Source organism: Dioscorea cayenensis, chromosome 20 (assembly GCF_009730915.1).
Source record: "Dioscorea cayenensis subsp. rotundata cultivar TDr96_F1 chromosome 20, TDr96_F1_v2_PseudoChromosome.rev07_lg8_w22 25.fasta, whole genome shotgun sequence".
In the NCBI taxonomy this organism is placed as follows: domain Eukaryota; kingdom Viridiplantae; phylum Streptophyta; class Magnoliopsida; order Dioscoreales; family Dioscoreaceae; genus Dioscorea; species Dioscorea cayenensis.
The window spans coordinates 21,959,793-21,981,156 of NC_052490.1; the positions used below are offsets into that span (position 1 = coordinate 21,959,793).

Here is a 21,364-nt window from a genome sequence, read left to right on the forward strand (position 1 = left end):
CACCAAATACACAATATGAGACATAAACCACAGTAAAAATGATGCTCAATGCATGTAAAACATATATAAAAATATGTCTACTCAAGCACTTATCACATGCTCTCTAGGGTTGGTCTCGGTATTGCTCGGTAAGCTTCCATGTGGCCTTTCTGAGAGAGACTTTGCAATCTGCCCCACCTGATTTTCAAGGTTAGGCAAAGAGGCGGTGTGATTGCGAAGTGTAGCCTCAACTAATTCAAACCTTGTATTTGAAGATTGCACAAATCTAGTCAAGGCCTTCTCCAAATCATTCATTCGGGTTTCCAAACCTGAAACTCTGTTTTGCACGTTCGGGGCTTGTTGTTTGAAATCCGGTGGCCCCATGGCCTTTTGTGGACCTTGGTTGCTCCACGAGAAATTGGGATAATTCTTCCAACCTGGATTGTAGGTATTGCTATATGGGTTTCCTTGAGTTCTCATGACATTACCTACAAAATCGACGTTGTCAACTGAAGATGCATCACCAATAGAGATCGGGCAATCGGAGGGAGCATGGGCGCCACTCTGTTTAAAGTTAGAAGATCTAACTTCTTACTCAAATTTTCCACTTGCGCCGCCAATGAAGTTACTGCATCTATCTCATAAAGACTGGCCACCTTTTTCTTCTCCCTGGCATTCCATTGGTAGCTGTTTAAACCCATTTCTTCAATAAGTTGACAGGCCTCATCGGGTGTCTCGCTACCTAAGGTACCTTCTGCTGCCGTATCCAAGAGTTGTCTTGTACTCTGATTCAACCCGTTGTAAAAAGTCTGAATAATCATCCACTCCCGGAATTCATGTTGTGGGCACTTTCTTAGGAGCTCCTTGAACCTTTCCCATGTCTCGAATAGAGACTCCAATTCAGACTATACAAAAGATGAGATCTCATTCATAAGCTTTGCAGATTTTCCAAGAGGGAAATAACGGGCAAGAAAAGCTTCTACCATCTCCTCCCATGTAGTAATCGAGGCTCTAGGTAATGAGTGTAGCCATTGCTTTGCTCTCCCTTTTAGAGAAAATGGGAAGGCTCTCAACTTGATGGCATCATCCGTCATGCCGTTTATCTTGAGTATATCACACACCTCGAGAAAGTTCTCTATGTGACTGTTTGGATCCCCATCGCCTAAACCATTGAACTGTGTAGATTGTTGCAACATGTGGATGAATGCTGATTTTAGCTCAAAATTCTGAGCTATAATTGGCGATCGCACAATACTCGATTGTCTGCCCAAAACTGAGGGTCCAGCATAATCAGAGAGTGTCCTCTGCTGCTCATTATGTTCTACCATATTATCTGACCCTGCAACTTCCAAATCAGCTAGATTAGATTGTTCTTAAAAAGATCCTTTCCCTTTTCTTCTAAGTGTTCTTTCAAGATCGGAATCTCCTTCAATCAATATTGAGGGGTTCCCTCGGATCATCAACCTGAAGCTGCACAAAGGAAAGAAAACAAATCAGAATGATGATAGAAAAGAAAATGTTAAATAGAATGGATAAAGGAATAGCTAAAGAAAAAAAGTGCAAAGTATCTCTAAATGTCTATTCCCCGGCAATGACGCCAAAAACTTGACAGGGATCCCCGCAAGTCACGGAGTTGTCAAAGTAATTAAATCCCGGTGAGTGGGGTACCGTATCCACAGGGAAAAGGGAATAAAAATACTTAATTTGCTTCTTAACTATATGAAAGATGAATAGTGATATGTGTGACAAGATTCAATTCTCAAAAGTAAAACAACCCGAAAGAGAGCAAAAGTAAAGGAGAAGGTAAGGCAATCGATAAAGATGGGGTACCCGGGTATTGATCCGCACAGGAAAATCATTTCAAGTGCAAGAACTCTCTATTATGCTTCCTAACTAATGCAATGGTGAGTCAGGGACATCCTTTAATGCATGGCCCTGAATCTAGGGTTAACCAAGCCTAATCCTCTACATGTCCCAGAGGAGAGGTTGAACAACCTCTCAACCTCGCATTCGTAAAAAGGATTGCATTAAGCTCTAGGGATTCCAAGTGATAAATCTCTTCCTAATTGTAGACCTAACCCTTGGTCCATAAGAAAGGTCCCTAACCTCTCGACTTAGGGACGGAGATAGAATCTATCACACCGGAGGATAAAGGGGACGCTCCTGTACCTCTCAACTCAGCCTCTCAACCCTCTCCAATCAAGCTTTGTCTAATTCTCGTGGTGTGTCACTCACTCACAAGGGTTACCACATGAACTCTCAACCCTAGTGTCACTCTAAGGGAGTATTCAAACAACCAAACATTCAAGATTGGAACTCACAATAACATCAATTAATTGAAAGCATAATAAAAAGATTCAATGAAACTAATACATCCTAGGGTTCACAAATACCCAAGTACCCACTAGGGGTTTAGCTCTCCATGGAGCACAATACAAACAATAATAAAATCAAATATAAAAGAAAGCGATAAGTGCTTGAGTGAACATGTTTTTATGCATGTTTTACATACATTGAGCATCATATTTTATACGGTTTATGTCTCATTTTGTGTATTGGGTGTTCTTTTATGCATAAAGGTTGTGAAGGCATTGGGAATTCAAAAGGGAGCGAAGATAGGCTATCATGGCATAATATTGGGAGTTCTTGTACAAATCAAGTTGGAAGACACAAGAGCAGTTCGTGTATGGGGAGATGTGTGCCAACTTCCATAGTTTTGCAAGCCAATTTATTAATGGAAGGGCACAAAGGCAGCCATGTCTCCACATTCCTCCTCTTTGTAAAGATTTCAAGACCTTTCAAGAAGCAATGATGAAGGAAAAGCCGTATAGCCTACCATATGATCATGTGCCCCGATCGTGTGGCCTTAAGAGGAGAATGTTTATCATCGCGTTTGTGGAAATCACTGTAGCAAAAGTACTGTAGTAATTTTACGTGGAAAATCCACATGGGCGTGTGGGGGCACGTGACAGACGCGATGTGAGGCTATAAATACACCTTTTGGCCGATTCTAAAGAAAATTTTTGGCGGAGCTTTGAGCATAGACATTGAGAGAGAGGCGGCTAGGGTTTGAGGAGAAGGTCTTTGCCGATTGAGAGGGAGTTCTTCACCAACTTTGATAGGTTCCTTTGACGTCATAGCATTTTGGGGAGCCATTGGTAACCTAGCTTAGGAGAGGAACCCTTCAAGACGTAGAACTACCAATCAAGGCCAATCCACGTGAATTCGAGGGGGTTTTCTCTATGGGTTTTATTGCTTTTCATTGTATCCATTATTGTTTTGTAACTAGGCCCATGGAGGGCTAAACCCTAGTGGGTATTTGGGCATGTGAAACCTAAGATTTATATGTTGGATTGATTCTCTTAATGCTTCTAGTTAATCCGAGTTGTCTTGAGTTTTAATCTTGTGATTTAATTGCTTGCTAGTGTTGTTAATCCTTGTGGTTGATTTACATTGCATGATTTAATACTTTGATGTGAGAGGTCTCCATTAGAGTTAGATTTCCAAGATTAAAGAAGGTTGAGAGGGTGAGCCTTGAGATGGAGGAGTGTCCCCTTTCCCTTTCGATTGAGTGTTTCCTATCTCCGTATTCCATATTCTCTTTGCAACCATATTTGGTGTGAGGCGTGAGATTGCTCGATTTCTCCGCGGGACCTTGTAGGGGGTTAGGATCCTTCGCCGGGAATTAGGATTGGATCTACATTTAGGAATCGGTTTCACTCTTAGGTTTCCTTATAGCATATTGCGGTCATATAGGGTGTGAAGTGTTGAGATTGGTCGATTTCTCCACGGGACCTTGTAGGGGACTAGTGCCTTTTTGCTTGGAGACAAGGATTGGTTATCGTTGGACTACCTCGACTCATTAGACTCGATTCTAGAGCATTTAGTGAATCTTGAGCTTCAAGGAAGATCTTAGGGGGATCATTGCCCGAATACCTCATCCTTAGTGATTGAGACTCTTCTACTTTATTTCTTGCATACTTGTTTGCTTTGCTTTCAATTAGTTCACTTCATCATATTCATTGATTCCGACTAGATAATTGAGAAGTGGTTATTACTAATACTTCCGTTCCCTGTGGATTCGACTACCCGACTCACCGGGTAATTATTACTTCGACACCCGTGCACTTGCGGTTTATACGCATATTCGGACGTGTCAAAAAGCAATCCATAGGAAAACCCCCTCGATAATCGTGGCGATGGTCTTGTGGAGAGTCCTCTACTCGTCGCAAGATCCCCTTGTCTGGTATAAGATACGCCTCGCCGAATCAATCCAACGGAGGCTCCCTTACCAAACTTCTTCCAAAGTGATGACGATGTCGGAGCCATAGAACCTCTCCAAATCCTTAGCTAATACCTCTCAAAACCCTAGCCGTAGCCCTCTCTCAAGTTGGGGAAAAGCTGGAGAAAAGATTGTTGAAAATCGGGGCTGAAATTAGCCTTAAATAGGGTTGGAATCGGGATTCCAAACGCCCCTGCGGATATTCCACACGGGCCTATGGAATTAACGCGCGGGCGTGTGGAATTTTAACACCCTCGTGTGGCTCCTCTATTTTGCTCCTTGTTCGACCGGCTGTGAACAGTACTTGCTACAATGATTTGTTGAAGTGATTGCTACATTACTCTGCTACATTACGGCCTGAAATACTCCCGAATCCATGCTTTCATTGAGGTAATGTAAACAGACACACATTAACATTGTAGATCATCTTGGTTCTTCAATAAACGTCACATTGGCGGAGATCTTGCTAAATATGCACAAGCCAGAATACTAGGATGTAACTGCCTTCGTGCCCCTCTGAATCATTGCCTTAGCTCGAAATACAAGGAGGTTGGCACACATTCTAGCATTCTAAACCTGACTCATGTCTCCGCATTTGAGACTTCTCAAGATCTCCTCCAAATAATGCGTAAAACGATCTACAATGGCTTCTTTCACAAATAATCGGCCTCACAACCCAACCTGCATAAAAGTACACAAATACACACGTATTAGCGCTAAAACCTAACAAAAGTAATGCTCATCATAAAGAAAGAACGCTTCGCATTCTTATCGCACAAGCACTTAACAAATATCTTTGGAAGTTGGCACATATCTCCACATTAATGAACTCCTCTCATGTCTTGGTCCTTGAATTGAATAAGAACTCCCAAAATTGTGTCTTTTAAAGTCTATCTTTGCTTTCTTTTTACTCTTCAAGGCATTCACAACCTAGTTGCACAGAAGAACACCAAACACACAATATGAGACATAAACCATGGTAAAAATGATGCTCAATGCATGTTAAACATATATAAAAATATGTCTACTCAAACACTTATCAACTACCCACTAACCAGGGTACTTTATTAATTCAGAAACCCTTGCACTTGCGGTTTACACACATAAGGGGTATGTCAAGTTTTTGGCACCGTTGCTGGGGAATAGGCATTTTGGAAGCATTTTGCACTTTGCTATTTTAGCTATTCCTCACTTGTTCTATTTCACACTTTCTTATTCTTCCGTCGTTCTGATTTATTTTTCTTTCTTTAGTTGTAGCTCTAGTGATTATTACTCGAGGAAACCCTTCGACATTGGTTGAAAGTGATCCAAACATTAGAAGAAGAATTCATAGAAAGGGAAAAAAACCTATGCAAGAACAATCAAATCAAGCTGAGATAGAAGGTGAATGGTCTGATAATATGGCAGAACAGCATGAGCAGCAGAGGACACTCTCAGATTATGCAAGACCCATAGTTCTTTGTACGTAGTCCAGTATTGTGTAGCCACCGATTACAGCTCAGAGTTTTGAAATCAAGCCAGGCTTCATCCAGATGTTGTAGTAGTCAACACAGTTCAATGGTTTGCCTAATGAGGATCCAAACAATCATATTGAGAACTTCTTGGAAATATGCAATATGCTCAATATTAATAGAGTAATGGATGATGCTATCAAGTTAAGGGCCTTCCCATTTTCCTTGAAAGGGAAGAGTAAAGTAGTGGTTACATTCATTACCTAGAGCATCGATCGCTACTTAGGAGGAGATGGTAGAAGCTTTTCTTGCACGATATTTCCCTCCTAGAAATATGCGAAGCTTAGGAATGAAATATCCTTATTTGTGAAAATGGAATTGGAATCTCTTTTTGAGACATGGGATAGGTTCAAGGATCTCTTGTGGAAATGTCCTCAGCACGGGCTCCTCGAGTGGATGATCATCCAAACTTTCTGCAAAGGTTTGAACCCAAGCACAAAGCAGTTACTTGATGCAGTATCAGGAGGTACCTTAGGAAGCATGATAAGTGATTGAGTAGACATATTTTTATATATATTTTACATGCATTGAGCATCATTTTTACCATGGTTTATGTCTCATATTGTGTATTTGGTGTTCTTTTATGCATATAGGTTGTGAATGCCTTGAAGAGTAAAAAGGAAGCAAAGATAGGCTATAAAGACACAATGTTGGGAGTTCTTGTTCAATTCAAAGACCAAGACACGAGAGGAGTTAATAAACATGGAGATGTGTGCCAACTTCCAAGAAGATTCAAGTCAATTCACTAGTTGGAAGGACACATAGGCACCCACATCTTCATGTTCCTTCTCTTTGTGAAGATTGCATGACCTCTGAAAGATATGTCGATGAAGAAAAGTTTTATAGCCTACCACATGGACGTGTGCCCGGACATGTGGCCTCAAGAGAAGAGTGTTCGGATCGCATCCCTTCACTGTAGAAATTTCATTATAGCAATTCCTGCAGCCCACGCGGCCGCGTGGAAAATCCACACGGGCGCATGAGGGAACGTGACAGGCGCGGTTTTGGTCTTTAAATAGGGCGTTTGCCCTATTTTGGAGGGACTTTTTGGCAAGGGTATCCACACACCCCTATGGATTCACCACACGGCCCGTGGAATTTCAACACGGATGTGGATAATTTCGACACGCCCATGTGGATTCTCTGAAATTCACTTTTCTCGGCCGGTTGTGAACAGTACCTACTACAATGAATTGCTACATTGTTTACTATAGTGCCTTGTTATAGTATCGGCCTAAAACACTCTCAAATCCGTGTTTTCATCGAGATAACATAATCCGGCACACATTTACGTCATAGGTCACTTTGTTTCTTCAACAACGGCTTCATCGGTGAAGATCTTGCTATTAATGCACAAGACAAGATAATCGAATGTGACTGCCTTTGTGCCCCTTCCAAATCATTGTGCTAACTTGAATACACGAAGGTTGGCACACATTCTCGCATCTTGAGCCCAACTTATGTCTTCGCGTTTGATCCTTCTCAAGATTTCCTCCAAATGGTGCATTCATGATATATATTGGCTTCTTTCTTTAACATTCGGCTTCACAACCCTATATGCAAGAAAATAACATAAATGCACACATATTAGAGCTAAAACCTGATAAAAGTAATGCTCATCATAAGGAAAGAACACTTCGCATTCCTATCACACAAGCACTTAACAAACTCCCCCACACTTTAGCTTTTTCTTGTCCTCAAGCAAAAATTAAAACATTAGAGGCATAGATGAAGGAAAAATTGGAAGTTCTTGGCCTTAGGTTCACCAATGCATATAAAGATAGCATTGTGCAAGTAAGGGAAGTTTCAACATTAAATACAAACCCAAAATCATGTAAGTGTGTGTAAACTAGCTCAAGTCAACCGAAGGTATACTCCTCAAAGTTCTAAGTTAAAGGGACTTATTTATCTACAAAAAGTATTGAAAATATGAAAAGATGGTAGTAGCTTCACACATCCTCTAAGGTAGCCCTTTCCAAAGCGGCCACTAAGGTGTCTTCCACACTTTTGAGGTGATAGCTCTTTCTACCAGGATGGTAGCTTTCACTCATCCCATGAGATAGCTCTTTCTCTCATTAGGGCATAACTAGTATCCGACTTATGAGAGTAGCTTCATACTTCATAGGTGGTAGCTCTTTCCACCCAACAAGCACAACTAAACAATGAAACCACTTTTTTTTTAAATTAACAAAAGAAACAACTATAACTAGTCCCTTTAACATCAAACTTGATTTTCCAAAAGAGTTTAAAGAGTGAGTAATGCAACAGGTGTGAATCGAGCAAAAATTCCTAGGAATTGAAGTAAAAACTAGAGCATGAGAACATTCAATGTTAAAAACTCTCCTAAACTTAAGAATGCAATCATTGCAACTAAGGTGAACCACCATCGGCTATGTCAGCATGTATAACAATCAAGCTAATATAAAAGATATGTGCACTATCAAATTCCCCCCCGCCCCCACCCCACACACTTAAGTTGTACATTGTCCGCAATGTACCATGTAAGCACAATAGAAAATAAATCGATCAAGTATAGATGTGAGAGTGGCAATTGAAACAATACTTTCCTGACTCCTAGTGTTCCGTTTGATGGAGATAAATCCTTGGGAGTAAAATTCCAACGGTTTGTGAAGCACCACACAGTGCGCCTTGGCCGTGTCCATGACTAGTTCTTAATTCTCATACTGATAAGACCATCTGCACACATACACGAGGGGGTTCAGTAAAGCTTAATAAAAGCAAAAATAGCTCGAATATATATAAAAGATAAGGTAATGAATACAACTCGAGATAACAAAATAAACTCAAAAAGAAAGTCCTTTCTGAATAGTGCAAGTCCAAAACAAAATACAAAAGTAAAGAAATGAAAACGAAAGTCAAGTATTGGTGTCATCATGTCTCTACTCTGCTACTGATGCTGGTGCTAGACAAAAGGGTGCTGGTGGAGGTGGTGATGGTGATGTTGGAGGAGCCTGAGGAGTCCGTGGTCAAAGAACAAATGATGAGGCAACGTCAGACCTCCGATATCTCTGCTCGGACCTCAGCAATCTCGGTTCGTAGCACCCCCACAACACTCTTGAGCCTCTCAAAACAATCTCGAGATGGTGAAAACATGTGCACCAGGGACGGATTTCTGTGCTGCACGAGATCCCTCTGTATCCATCTGTGTCGGCTGTGGTTCAAGATCGGACTGAGAAGCCTTGGCATCAACATCATCTCCCTCTGCTACCTCGGGGGTAGGTGTAATTAATGCATAAACTCCAGATTGGACCCTGCGAACCATACCCATCAATCTCATCATCTCTATGCCCAGGAGAGTGGGTACAGTCACCTTTTTAGCCCCTCTGATCGCTTCAAGTAGACCTCTACTGACGGCTAGTCTCATAATGTAGGGACCAGAGAATAGGGCATCGATCCTAGCATACTATCCCTAATGTCGAAGATACTCTGCCAGAATATGCCCCAAATATATCGGTGTGCTTTGTACCATCGAATATAAGTATAATAGCTCCTATCGGGTGAGCACACCAGTACTATCACTACTCCCATTCACTGACCTACTCAGAATGGTGTGAATGTATCTGTAGCTCGGTCTGGAGAGGTAGGTGGCCTTAGAAACCCCGGGCTCATACTGCCCTTGTCCACACAGCGCCCTGTAGGCAAGCTGCGGCGTCAATCTCTAGGGATAATCAGTGGGCAACTGCTCATACTCCCTGTTTTTGTATATGATGCATTATATAGCTCCATCAAGATAGTAAATTGAGTCACGCTCAAGCTATGATACTGTCCGAGGGCTCAAAACTGTATAACACCTATACTATCAAAAGTAGGATACGAGCGATCCAACTCAAATGATGCTAGGACCTCGAGCGTCAATGTGCGGATGGTGGGGTCTCTAATCGACAATAAATAGCCCCAGTAGCCAACCGCCAGCATGTCTTCTATCTCCTCCACCATAGCACCTACCATCTGAATCTCCTGTAAAGCATCGATGTCAGGAAAATGCGTCTGACCAAAATGTAGCCTCGATAACCTCTCAAAGCGAGCTTGATGCTCTAGAATCATGAAATCCATGTTTTCTGGCTCAGGAGATGACTCTTAGGGCTGCTTACCATCCTGCTTCTTTGACTGGGGGGCCATAACTGCAAGAATTACAAAAGAAATCATACAAATTGGCTCAATGAAGTATTGTTGCAGAAATCCACACGGTCGCGTGGAATTTCCCCACACTCATGTGGATCGACGGGACATGAAAACCGCACGGGCGCGCCTCAAAATCCAAGAAAACACTATTTAATTATTTCTAACTTTGTTCTAAGCATGCAATACCGCTCTAATTGTAGAAATGAAGCAACATTAACCAGTTTCATCGATTAAAATTAAGAATAGATGAATAAAAAACAAGAAGTAGGGCTTACCGATGAGGTGAACTTGAAACCATTGATTCTGCCAGAAAACCAAGTGAAAAATCCCTCTAAATAGGTAGCACTAAATCAGGAAAGAGTGCACGATAAGATCCCTTTGCGTATATCCCACAAGTGCACGGGTTTGTCGAAATAATAATCCCGGGTGAGCGGGTATCGAATCCACAGGGAGTAGGGAGTAAAGACACTTAATTCGATTCGTAGCTATGTGGAATATCAACAATGATAAGTGTGACAATGATTCAATTCTCAACAATTAAAAGCAACAAGTAAGAGAGCAAAAGTAAGGAGGAGGTAAGGCAATCGATAAAGATGGGGTACTCGGATGATGGTTCACCTAGGATAATCGCTTCAAGTGCAAGAACTCTCTATTATGCTTCCTAATCAATGCAATGGTGAGTCATGGAAATCCTTACATACATAGTCCCAAATCTAAGATCAACTATGCCTAACTCTATTCATGTCCTGGAGGAGAGATTAAATAATCTTTCAACCTCACACTCGAATAAAGTTGCAATGAGCTCTAGTGATTCCAGGTGATAAATCTCTTCCTAATTATAGACCTAACCCTTTGGTCCAGGCAGAAGGTCCATAACCACAATTAAGCCCTAGATACTAAGATCCTCTCAATGCTTCACTCTGTTGCACGCATAACTAAGCCCCAGCGGAGATTCATCCCTTAGACCATTCACTCTATTATGGCCGCAAAGAACTTGAGGAACGGAGGTAGAATCTGTCACGTCAGAGGGGAAAGGGGACGCTCCTATACCTCTCGACTTACCCTCTCAACCCTCTCCAACCTAGCTTTGTCTAACGCTTGTGGTGTGTCACTCACTCACAAGGTTACCAACAAGAACTCTCAACCATAGTGTCACTCTAGGGGAAATATTCATACAATCAAGCATTCAAGGTTGGAACTCACAATAAACATCAATTTATTGAAAGCATAATAAAGAAGTTCAAAGAAACAAATACATCCTAAGGTTCACAATCACCCAAGTACCCACTAGGGGTTTAGCTCCCCATGGAGCTAAGTACAATCAAAGAAATCCAATGAAAAAGCAATGAATCCATAAAGAAACCCCCTCGATTGTCGTATCGATGGTCTTGTGGAGAGTCCTCTACTCATCGCAAGGGATCCTTTGTCCGGCCTAGGATACACCTCGCCGGATCGGTGCCGACAAAAGCTCTCCCACTAACCTTCTTCCAAATAGAGCGCGATGTCTGAGACATAGAACCTCTCCTAATTCCTAGCCAATACTTTCAAAACCCTAGCCAAAACCCTCTCTAAAGTTAGGGAAAATATGGAGAAAAGAATGCTGAAATCGGGGCTGAAGTCGGCTTTTAAAGGACTGGAATCTGGATTCCACACGCCCCTGCGGATATTCCATACCGCCTTGTGGAATTTCCACATGTCCATGTGGCTTCTCTGGCCAAATCCTTCTTCGCCTGGCTATGAACAGTACCTACTACAGTGTTTTACTGCAGTAGTCCTGATACAGTTCCGGTCTGAAACACTCCCGAAACTATGCTTTCATCGAGGTAATGTAAACAGGCACACATTTACGTTGTAGATCGCTTTGCTTCTTCAATAAACGACCGTGTTGGTGGAGATCTCGTTACACATGCACAAGCCAGAAAACTTAGAATGTGACTGCCTTTTGCCCCTCCAAATCATTGTGCTAGCTTGAATACAAGGAGGTTGGCACACATTCCAGCATTTCAAGCCTGACTTATTTCTTTCCGTTCGAAACATCTCAAGATTTCCTCCAAAGGGTGCATTTACGATCCACATTGGCTTCTTTCTCTAATACTCGGCCTCACAACCCTATCTGCATGAAAGTAACATAAATACACACATATAAGCGTTAAAACCTGATAAAAATAATGCTCATCATAAGAAAAGAACACTTCATATTCTTATCGCACAAGCACTTATCAAACTCCCCCACACTTAAGGTTTTGCTTGTCCTCAAACAAAAATTTAAACATTATTTGCATAGCTGACGGAAATATTGGAAGTGGTTGGCTTTAGGTTCACCAAAGCATACAAAGAGAGCATTCTACAAGCAAAGGAAATTTTAACACTAAATACGAAAAATCAATGGTTTAGCTAAAAACTTGAATCAAAAAGGACAACAAACAGGAAATCGTGTAAGTGTGTGAACTCACTCAAAACAAACCAAAGTATACTCCTCAAATTTCTAAGTACAAGGGACTTATTTATCTACAAGCAGTAACAAAATTTCAAAGATGGTAGTAGGTTCACACATCCTCTAAGGTAGCCCTTTCTATAGTGGCCACTAAGGTGGCTTTCACACTTTCGAGGTGGTAACTCTTTCTACTAGAGTGGTAGCTTTCACTCATCCTATGAGATAGCTCTTTCTCTCATTAGGGCATAACAAGTATCCGACTTATGAGATTAGCTTCATACTTCATAGATGGTAGCTCTTTCCACCCAACAAACACAACTGAACAATAAAACTATTTTGTTCTTTCTTTTGATTTTTCCAATTTTTTTGAACTCAACAAAAGAAACAATTATACTTAGTCCCTTTAACATCAAACATGAGTTTCAAAAAGAGTTTAAAGAGTGAGTAGTGCACAAGTGACAATCGAGAAAAACAATTCTTAGAAATTCAAGCAAAAGCTAGAGCATGAGAACATTTAATGTTAAAAATTCTCCTAAACTCAAGGATACAATCATTGCAACTAAGGTGAACCGCCATTGGCTATGTGAGTATGTATATCAATCTAAACTAATATAAAAGAGATGTATGCACTATGAAACTCCCCGCACACTTAAGTTATACATTGTCCCCAATGTACACATGCAAGGTCACTCATAATGTATATCAAACAAGAACAAATGTGGGAGAAGCAATCAAAACAATACTCCCCTGACTCCTAGTTTTGCATTTGATGCAGCTAAATCATTGGGAGTGATGTTCCAATGGGTTGTGAAGCACACACGACGAAGTGCCGAAGCACCTTGGTCATGTCCATGACTAGTTCTCAAGTCCCATGTTGACAAGACTATCTACACGCATATACGAGGGGGTTCAGTAAAACTCAACAAAAACAAAACAGCTTGAGTATATATAAAAGATAAGGCAATGAATACAACTCAAGACAATAAAATGAAAATAAACTCAGAAGGAAAGTCCTTTCTGAATATACAAGTCCAAAATGAAATGCAAAAAGTAATAAAACAAAAGAGAAAAAATCAAGTGTCGGTGCAGTGCTCTGGCTCCTCTTCTTCTGCTAGGTACTCAAAAGGTTCAGGTGGGAATAGTGGTGGGGATACAGGAGGGGCCAGAGGTCTGCTAATCAATAGCTACTGTACCATATCAAAACAGGCCAACATCTCAGTATACTGTGTGGTCTGTTGATAAGTGCTTGTGCGATAGGAATGCGAAGCGTTCTTTCCTTATGTTGAGCATTACTTTTCTCTAGTTTTAATGCTAATATGTGTGTATTTATGTTATTTTTATGCAGGTAAGGTTGTGAGGCTGATTATGAGAGAAAGAAGCAATGTGGGTCATAATACACTAATTTAAAGGAAATCTTACTAAGGGTCAAACGCGAAAACATAGGTTGGGTTCCAGATGCAGGAATGTGTGCCAACCTCCTCGTACTCGAGTTAGCACAACTATTTGGAGGGGCACAAGGGCAGTCACATTCAAGTATTCCGACTTGTGCATATAGAACAAGATCTCTACCAACATATCCGTTATTAAAGAAGCAAGGCGATCCATGACGTAAATGTGTGCCCGTTTGTGTTACCTCGATGAAAGTATGGATTTGGAAGTATTTTAGGCCGGTACTGTAGTAGGGTATTGTAGAAAATACTGTAGCAAAAATTACTGCAGCAACATTGTTTACAGCCGGCCGAGAAAACAACAAAAAAGAGAACCCACATGGGCATATGGAAATTCCACACGCCCTTGTGAAAAATCCACAGGGGCACCCACAGGGGCACCCACATTCTTTTCTCCATCTTTTCCCCAACTTGAGAGAGGGTGGCGGCTAGGGTTTTGAGAGATATTGGCTAGGGCTTTGGAGAAGTTCTACGACTCCGACATCGCGTGCCATTTGGAAGAAGGTTAGTGAGAGAGCTTTCGTCGGCACCGATCCGGCAAGGTGTATCCTAGGCCGAACAAGGGACCCTTGCGACTGGTAGAAGACTCTCCACAAGACCATCACCACGACTAACGAGGGGGTTTTCTATGGATGGTTTGTTTTTACATTCGATTTCATTGATTGTATCTACCTCCATGGAGAGCTAAACCCATAGTAGGTACTTGGGTATTTGTGAAACCTAGGATGTATTCATTTCATTGAATCTCTTTATTATGCGTTCAATTAATTGATGTTTATTGTGAGTTCCAATCTTGGAGACTTGATTGTATGAAAACTCCACTAGAGTGACAATAGTGTGGAGAGTTCTTGTTGTTAACTCTTGTGAGTGAGTGACACACCATGAGAGTTAGACAAAGCTAGATTGGAGAGGATTAGGAGAGGGAGTCGAGAGGTAGCAGAGCGTCCCCTTTCCCCTCCGGTGTGATCTATCCTACCTCCACGTTCCAAGAGTTCTTTGCGGCTATAGTAGAGTGAATGGGCTAAGGGATGACCTTCTGCTAGGGCTTAGTTGCGAGTGCAACGGAGTGAACCGCTGAAATGATTTTAGCACCTAGGGCTTAATTGTGGCTAGGGATCTTCCACCTGAACCAAAGAGTTAGGTCTATACATAGGAATAGGGTTTATCACTTAGAATCCCTAGAGCTCATTGCAATTCTATGCGAGTGCGTGGTTGAGAGGTTATTCAATCTCTCCTCCGGGACATGTATAGAGTTAGGCATGGTTGGCCATAGATTTGGGATCATGTATTTAAGGATTTCCACGACTCATTGTTGCATCAATTAGGAAGTATAATAGAGGGTTCTTGCACTTGAAACGATTGACCTAGGCGGATCAATATCCGGGTACCCCATCTTTATCGATTGCCTTACCTTCTCCTTTACTTGTGCCCTATATATTGTTGTTTTTATTTTCGTTATTTCATATTTTCTCACACTTATCACTATTCATCTTCCACATTAGTTAAGAAACAACTTAAGTGTCTTTATTCCCTACTCTGTCTGGATACGATACCCACTCATCTGGGATTATTACTTCAGCACCCGTGCACTTGCGGTTTACACGCATATATGGACGTGTCATCTATATAGCCCAGAGCTCTACGATCTCGGTCCGAAGCTCACCCACAGCATTCTCGAGCCTCCCAATACGATCATGATCTCTAGGAGGAGTAAAAATGGGTATTGATCACCAGAATGTCTCCTGTACTGCAGGGGTGTTCTGGACCCCGTCTGTGCAAACTAAGGCCCGGGAATCTGTCGGGGACCTTACGCTACATCCCTTCCGCTCCCAGTGGTCTCTTAGGTGGACGCAACTATGATATATGTCCCAGGCCCACATTTGTGTACCAACCCCATCATCCTGATCGTCTCAAATCCCACGGGGGCAGGCACAACTGTCTTCAGAGCACCACGTATAGCGTCCATCAAGCCCATTCCCAAGATGAGTCTTGTGACGTAAGGACTAGCAAATAGTAATCGCACTCTCACAAACTGGCCTTAGTGCCTCAAAACGTCTACCACTATGTGCCCCAAATGAATCGACACATTGTGGACCATGGAATATAGATAAAGTAAGTCCTTCCTGCTCAAACAGCTGTGTTGTTGCCTTGACCAGACACAGACTTGCTGAGGACCAAGTGCAAATACCTGTAGGTCAACTGGGATAGGCTGGTGGCCTTAGACACTCCCGGTTCATACTATCCATGTCCACACAAAACCCTGTACGCCTGATGCGGAGTCACTGTACATGGGAAATATGTTGGCAGACGTCTATACTCCTCTGTACCTATGTACGTACTGTCGTACAGGCCCATACAAATCGAGAACTCAGTGACACTCATGCAGAATGGATGCCCAAATGTTCGGAACTATATAGCATCCATGGTGTCAACCTTCCCATACGGATGATCAAACTCGAAAGACGCCAACACCTCTAGTGTCACTGCTCGGAAAGGTGGCTCACAAATCGTTAATAACCTCCTCTAGCTCCCCACTGCTAGCATCTCATCAATCTCATCAGCTAGCTCGTTATCCCCCTGAATATCTCTCAGCACCTACAAGTCTACAAAGCGATTCTGACCAAAACCGAGCGTTAATAATCTCTCAAATCGAGCCTAATGCTCGGCATTCGAGAATTTTAAGTGCATCGGCTCAGGCAGGGTATCTCGGAGATGTTTCGCTTCATGTGTCCTTACTCGAGGTGCCATATCTGCAAAATTTGATGAGAAAATGATCAACAAGGCTCAAAAACATCTTGCAGAATTCCACATGGGCCTATGGACATTATCCACGCCCATGTGGATCTGCGGGACGTGAAAACCACACGGTTGCACAACAATCCTCCAACAATACAACTCAAAACCACTATTAAATGTTGTCTAGATATTCATAGACCATTATAAAGTGAAAATACGTGCAACTCAAGACTTTTAATCCACTAAAAAAATGAATTGGTGAAGAAAAGAGGGTGAACACTTCAAAAATCGGAGCGGAATGTGAAGAAAAATCCTCCAAAACAATGGTGAGCGGCCGGGAAGTTAATCATGAGTGGTTTCCAGTGATTAGAGATGAAGAAAAATGTATTTACAAGAATTTTTAAAAAAAAACTCGCGTCTCTTGGAATTCTGCGCCTCAACAGGAAAGCTTTACACGGGCAAGTACACCTCCATGTGCACTCTTGGGAAAACCCTCATTATCTCTGGATGCTCTCACACGGGCATCTGGAAAATACCCACGCTCATGCGCTCGACCTACAGGGGCAGCCGAACACCCCTGTGGCTTTTCTGTATAATCGAGAAAAATCGGAAAGTGTTCTACACGCCCGTGCGGAAATTACGCACGGGCGTGGACATGCACAGTTCCAACTCATAGGGGCACGCTCACACCCTGTGTTTTCTCAGGATGGAAAGAGCTCTTCTACAGAGACCCGCATGGCTTGTGGAAAATACCCATGCTCGTGCGTTTGTCACAGGTTCACCCGCAGGTGCGAGTCCACGCCCCTGTGTGCTCTCGGGATAATTTACTAAGTCTCTGCAGGAAGGCGCACGCCCATATGGAAATTACCCACGGGCGTGGACTATCACAAGGTCTCTCATAGGGGCGTGTCCACGCCCCTGTGTTGTCTCTGGATAAGCTCTGAACAAAAACGCACGCCCGTGTACGGTAATTCCACACGGCCGTGTGTTTTCTCTGGACACTTAGAGCACTTTGCAAGTACTGTAGAAAATTTTTGAACATAACTATACACTCAGAGCTTGCTTTACAAGGCAACTTTAACCAGAGAAAACGCAAAAAAATTAAGCTCAAACAACCTAAACTTCACCAAATCCACATGAAAACACACGATGACATTTGAAACCCACAATAAAACACAACAAAAGAATCTAAAAATAAAGACACCAACACTCAACACATTATTTGCACAAAAACTAAACTACTAACTAAGAAAACAGTAAACACTTGGGTTGCCTCCCAAGAAATGCTTGTTTTACATCACTAAGCTTGACGTACCTTGTCTTACCTCATGGGGGTTCATAGATGAAGGTTGCCCTCTTACCCATAACTTGAAAGCATGATGAATAAAGTCTCTTGAAGGTAGAGGGGGAGTTGTCGGGCTTGGGGCCATCTAGCAATGTTACATCCAATTTGTTCGGTTCACGCCCATCTCCAACAGCCTTGGAGCATTTCCGGTGGCATCTCTTCAACTTCTTCATCTTCTGTAGCACCTTCTTCAGGATCCTCAGAGTAGATGGTACTCCTTCCATCGAGCCAAGCATCATTACTTCTTCATTTTCCTCCTCTTGGTCGAACAAACCCTCGTACGGGTCTGGATTGAATATTTCCTGCATATATTCATCAACAATCTAATCAGTAGTGTCTAGAAAATACAAAGTATCAACGAAATCAAGAGAATGCCATATGGCTTCAGCAAGGCGGTATGTGAGCTTGTCATCTCCAACTCTCAAAGCTATCTCCCTGCCATCCATGTCATTCAATGCCATGGAAATCAGCAAGAACGGCCTCCCAAGTATCAATGGTACATCCGCATCCTCATCGACGTCTAGCACAACAAAATCTATAGGAAATATGTACTTGTCCACCTTGACAAGCACATATTCGATGATATCCCTCGAATGTCTCACCGTTTTGTCTGCCAATTGCAAAGTCATCCGAGTAGGCCTAGGTTCGCCCAAGCCTAGCTTCAGAAAGAAGGTGTATGGCATGACGATGATACTAGCACCTGAGTCTGCCAATGCCATTTCTTCACCCAAATTGCCAATGTTGTACGGAATGATGAAACTTCCCGGGTCTTTCCTCTTGTTCAGCATGTTCTTTTGCAAAACTGCTGAACAAGAAGCATCTAAGATCACTAAAGCACTCTCCTCTAACTTCCTCTTGTTAGTCAACAAATCCTTCAAGAATTTTGTATACTTAGGGATTTGAGACAATGCCTCAACAAAAGGAATGTTGATGTGGAGTTGCTTGAACAAACTCAGGAAATTCTTATACTATTCATCTGTTTGGTCATTCTTGAACCTAGAGGGATAGAGGATTCTTGGCTTGAAAGGTGGGGATGCGACCTCCTTATCTTTGCTTGTTTCATCTTCAACCTCTATGACCTCCGGTGCGTGTTCATTGTACTTCTCACTTGAAAACTTACCTTCAACCTCACGACCACTTCTCAAGGTGATCACCTTCATATGCTCTCTAGGATTGGTCTCGGTATTGCTTGGCAAGCTTCCTTGTGGTCTCTTCGATAGAGACTTCGCAATTTTCCCCACTTGATTTTCAAGGTTGTGCAAAGAAGAGGTGTTGTTGCAAAGTGTAGCCTCAACTAATTGAAATCTTGTATCCGATGATTGCACAAATCTAGTCAAGGCCTTCTCTAAATCAGTTATTTGGGTCTCCAAACTGGAAACTCGGTTCTCCATGTTTGTGGCTTGTTGTTGTTGGAAACCCGGTGGCCCCAGGGCCTTTTGTGGAACTTGGTTACTCCACGAGAAATTGGGATAATTCTTCCAACCGGGATTGTAGGTGTTGATATATGGATTCCCTTGATTCCTCATCACATTAACCACAAAATCAACATTCTCAACCAAAGATGCATCACTAATAGAGATCGGGCAATCGGAAGAAGCATGTCCTCCACCACACCCGGTGCAAGTAGTCACGGCCACCACTATATTCTGAGTAAGAACATCTAACTTCTTACTCAATGACTCCACTTGAGCTACCAATGAAGTTACTTCATCTATCTGATGAAACCCGCCCACCTTCTTCTTCTTCCTAGCATTCCATTGGTAGCTATTTAACCTCATTTCTTCAATTAGTTGATGGGCCTCACTGGGGGTCTTGCTACCTAAGGTACCTCGTGTTGCCGCATCCAAGAGTTGCCTCGTGCTCGGATTCAACCCGCTGTAAAACGTCTGAACAATCATCGACTCTAAGAATCCGTGTTGCGCGCACATTCTCAGGAGCTCCTTGAACCTTTCCTACATCTCAAATAGAGACTCCAATTCCAACTGTACAAAGGACGAGATCTCATTCCTATGCTTTGCAGATTTTCTGGGAGGTAGAATAAATCACATCAGAGGGGAAATAGGACACTCCGCTACCTCTCGACTCACCGTCTCAACCCTATCCAATCTAGCTTTGTCTAACTCTCGTCGTGTGTCACTAACTCACAAGGGTTACCAACAAGAACTCTCAAACCCAGTGCAATTAGTCACGGCCGCTACTCTATTTGAAGTTAGAAGATCTAACTTCTTACTCAAATTCTCCACTTGAGCCACCAATGAAGTTACCGCATCTATTTCATGGAGACCGGCCACCTTTTTTTTTCTCCCTAGCATTCCATTGGTAGCTGTTTAACCCCATTTCCTCAATTAATTGACGGGCCTCATTGGGGGTCTTCCTACCTAAGGTACCTCCTGTTGCCGCATCCAAGAGTTGCCTTTTACTCAGGTTCAAACCATTGTAAAATGTTTGAACAATCATCCACTCCGGGAATCCATGTTGCGGGCACTTTCTCAAGAGCTCCTTGAACCTTTCCCATGTCTCGAATAGAGACTCCAATTCCAACTGAACAAAGGATGAGATCTCGTTCCTAAGCTTTGTTGATTTTCCGGGAGGAAAATAACGGGCTAGAAAAGCTTCTACCATCTCCTCCCACGTGGTAATTGACGCTCTAGGTAACTAGTGTAGCCATTGCTTCGCTCTCCCCTTTAGGGGAAATGGGAAGGCTCTCAACTTGATGGCATCATCTGTCACTCCGTTTATCTTCAGCATATCACACACCTCGAGAAAACTCTCTATATGACTGTTTGGATCCTCATCGACCCAAATCGTTGAAAGCTGACTCGGATTGTCTGCAACATGTGGATGAATGCCGGCTTCAACTCAAAGTTCTGAGCTGTAATCTGGGGACGCACAATACTCGATTGTGTCCCCAACACCGAAAGATCCAGCATAATCGGATAATGTTTGTTGTTGCTCATTCTGTTCTGCCATGTTTTCAGATCCTTCCACTTCCAAATCAGCTAAATTAGACTGTTCTTGTACAGGCTCTTTCCCTTTTCTTCTAAGTGTATGTTCAAGCTCGTGATCCCCTTCAATCAATATTGAGGGATTCCCTCGGGTCATAACCTAAAGTTGCAACCAAAAAGAAAGAAAAAGAAATCAGAATGATCATAGAATAAAGAAGATATGAACTAGAATGTATGGTGAAATAGCTAAGAAAACAAAGTGCAAAGTATTTCTAAACGCCTACTCCCCGACAACGGCGCCAAAAACTTGACAAGGTCCCCTTGCGTATATCCCGCAAGTGCACTGGTTTATCGAAGTAATAGTCCCGGATGAGCGGGTATCGAATCCACAGGGAATAGGGGATAAAAACACTTAATTCGATTCTTAGCTATGTGAAAGATAAATAGTGATAAAGTGTGACAATGATTCAATTCTCGACAATAAAAACAACAAGTAAGAGAGCAAAAGTAAAGTAGGAGGTAAGGCAATCGATAAAGATGG

The 21,364-nt window shown here is 42.3% G+C and overlaps 4 non-coding genes across 4 annotated transcripts; 3 read left to right on the forward strand and 1 right to left on the reverse strand.

The window, feature by feature from the left end:
- Positions 1 to 810: 810 nt before the first annotated feature.
- LOC120252141 lies at positions 811 to 917 on the forward strand. Its single transcript, XR_005533687.1, has one exon. It is a non-coding gene; the product is annotated as a small nucleolar RNA R71 (small nucleolar RNA).
- Positions 918 to 6,051: 5,134 nt separating this feature from the next.
- LOC120252126 lies at positions 6,052 to 6,158 on the reverse strand. Its single transcript, XR_005533673.1, has one exon. It is a non-coding gene; the product is annotated as a small nucleolar RNA R71 (small nucleolar RNA).
- Positions 6,159 to 19,786: 13,628 nt separating this feature from the next.
- Positions 19,787 to 19,893, forward strand: LOC120252439. Its single transcript, XR_005533969.1, has one exon. It is a non-coding gene; the product is annotated as a small nucleolar RNA R71 (small nucleolar RNA).
- A 452-nt stretch (positions 19,894 to 20,345) lies between these two features.
- Positions 20,346 to 20,452, forward strand: LOC120252026. Its single transcript, XR_005533579.1, has one exon. It is a non-coding gene; the product is annotated as a small nucleolar RNA R71 (small nucleolar RNA).
- Positions 20,453 to 21,364: the final 912 nt, after the last annotated feature.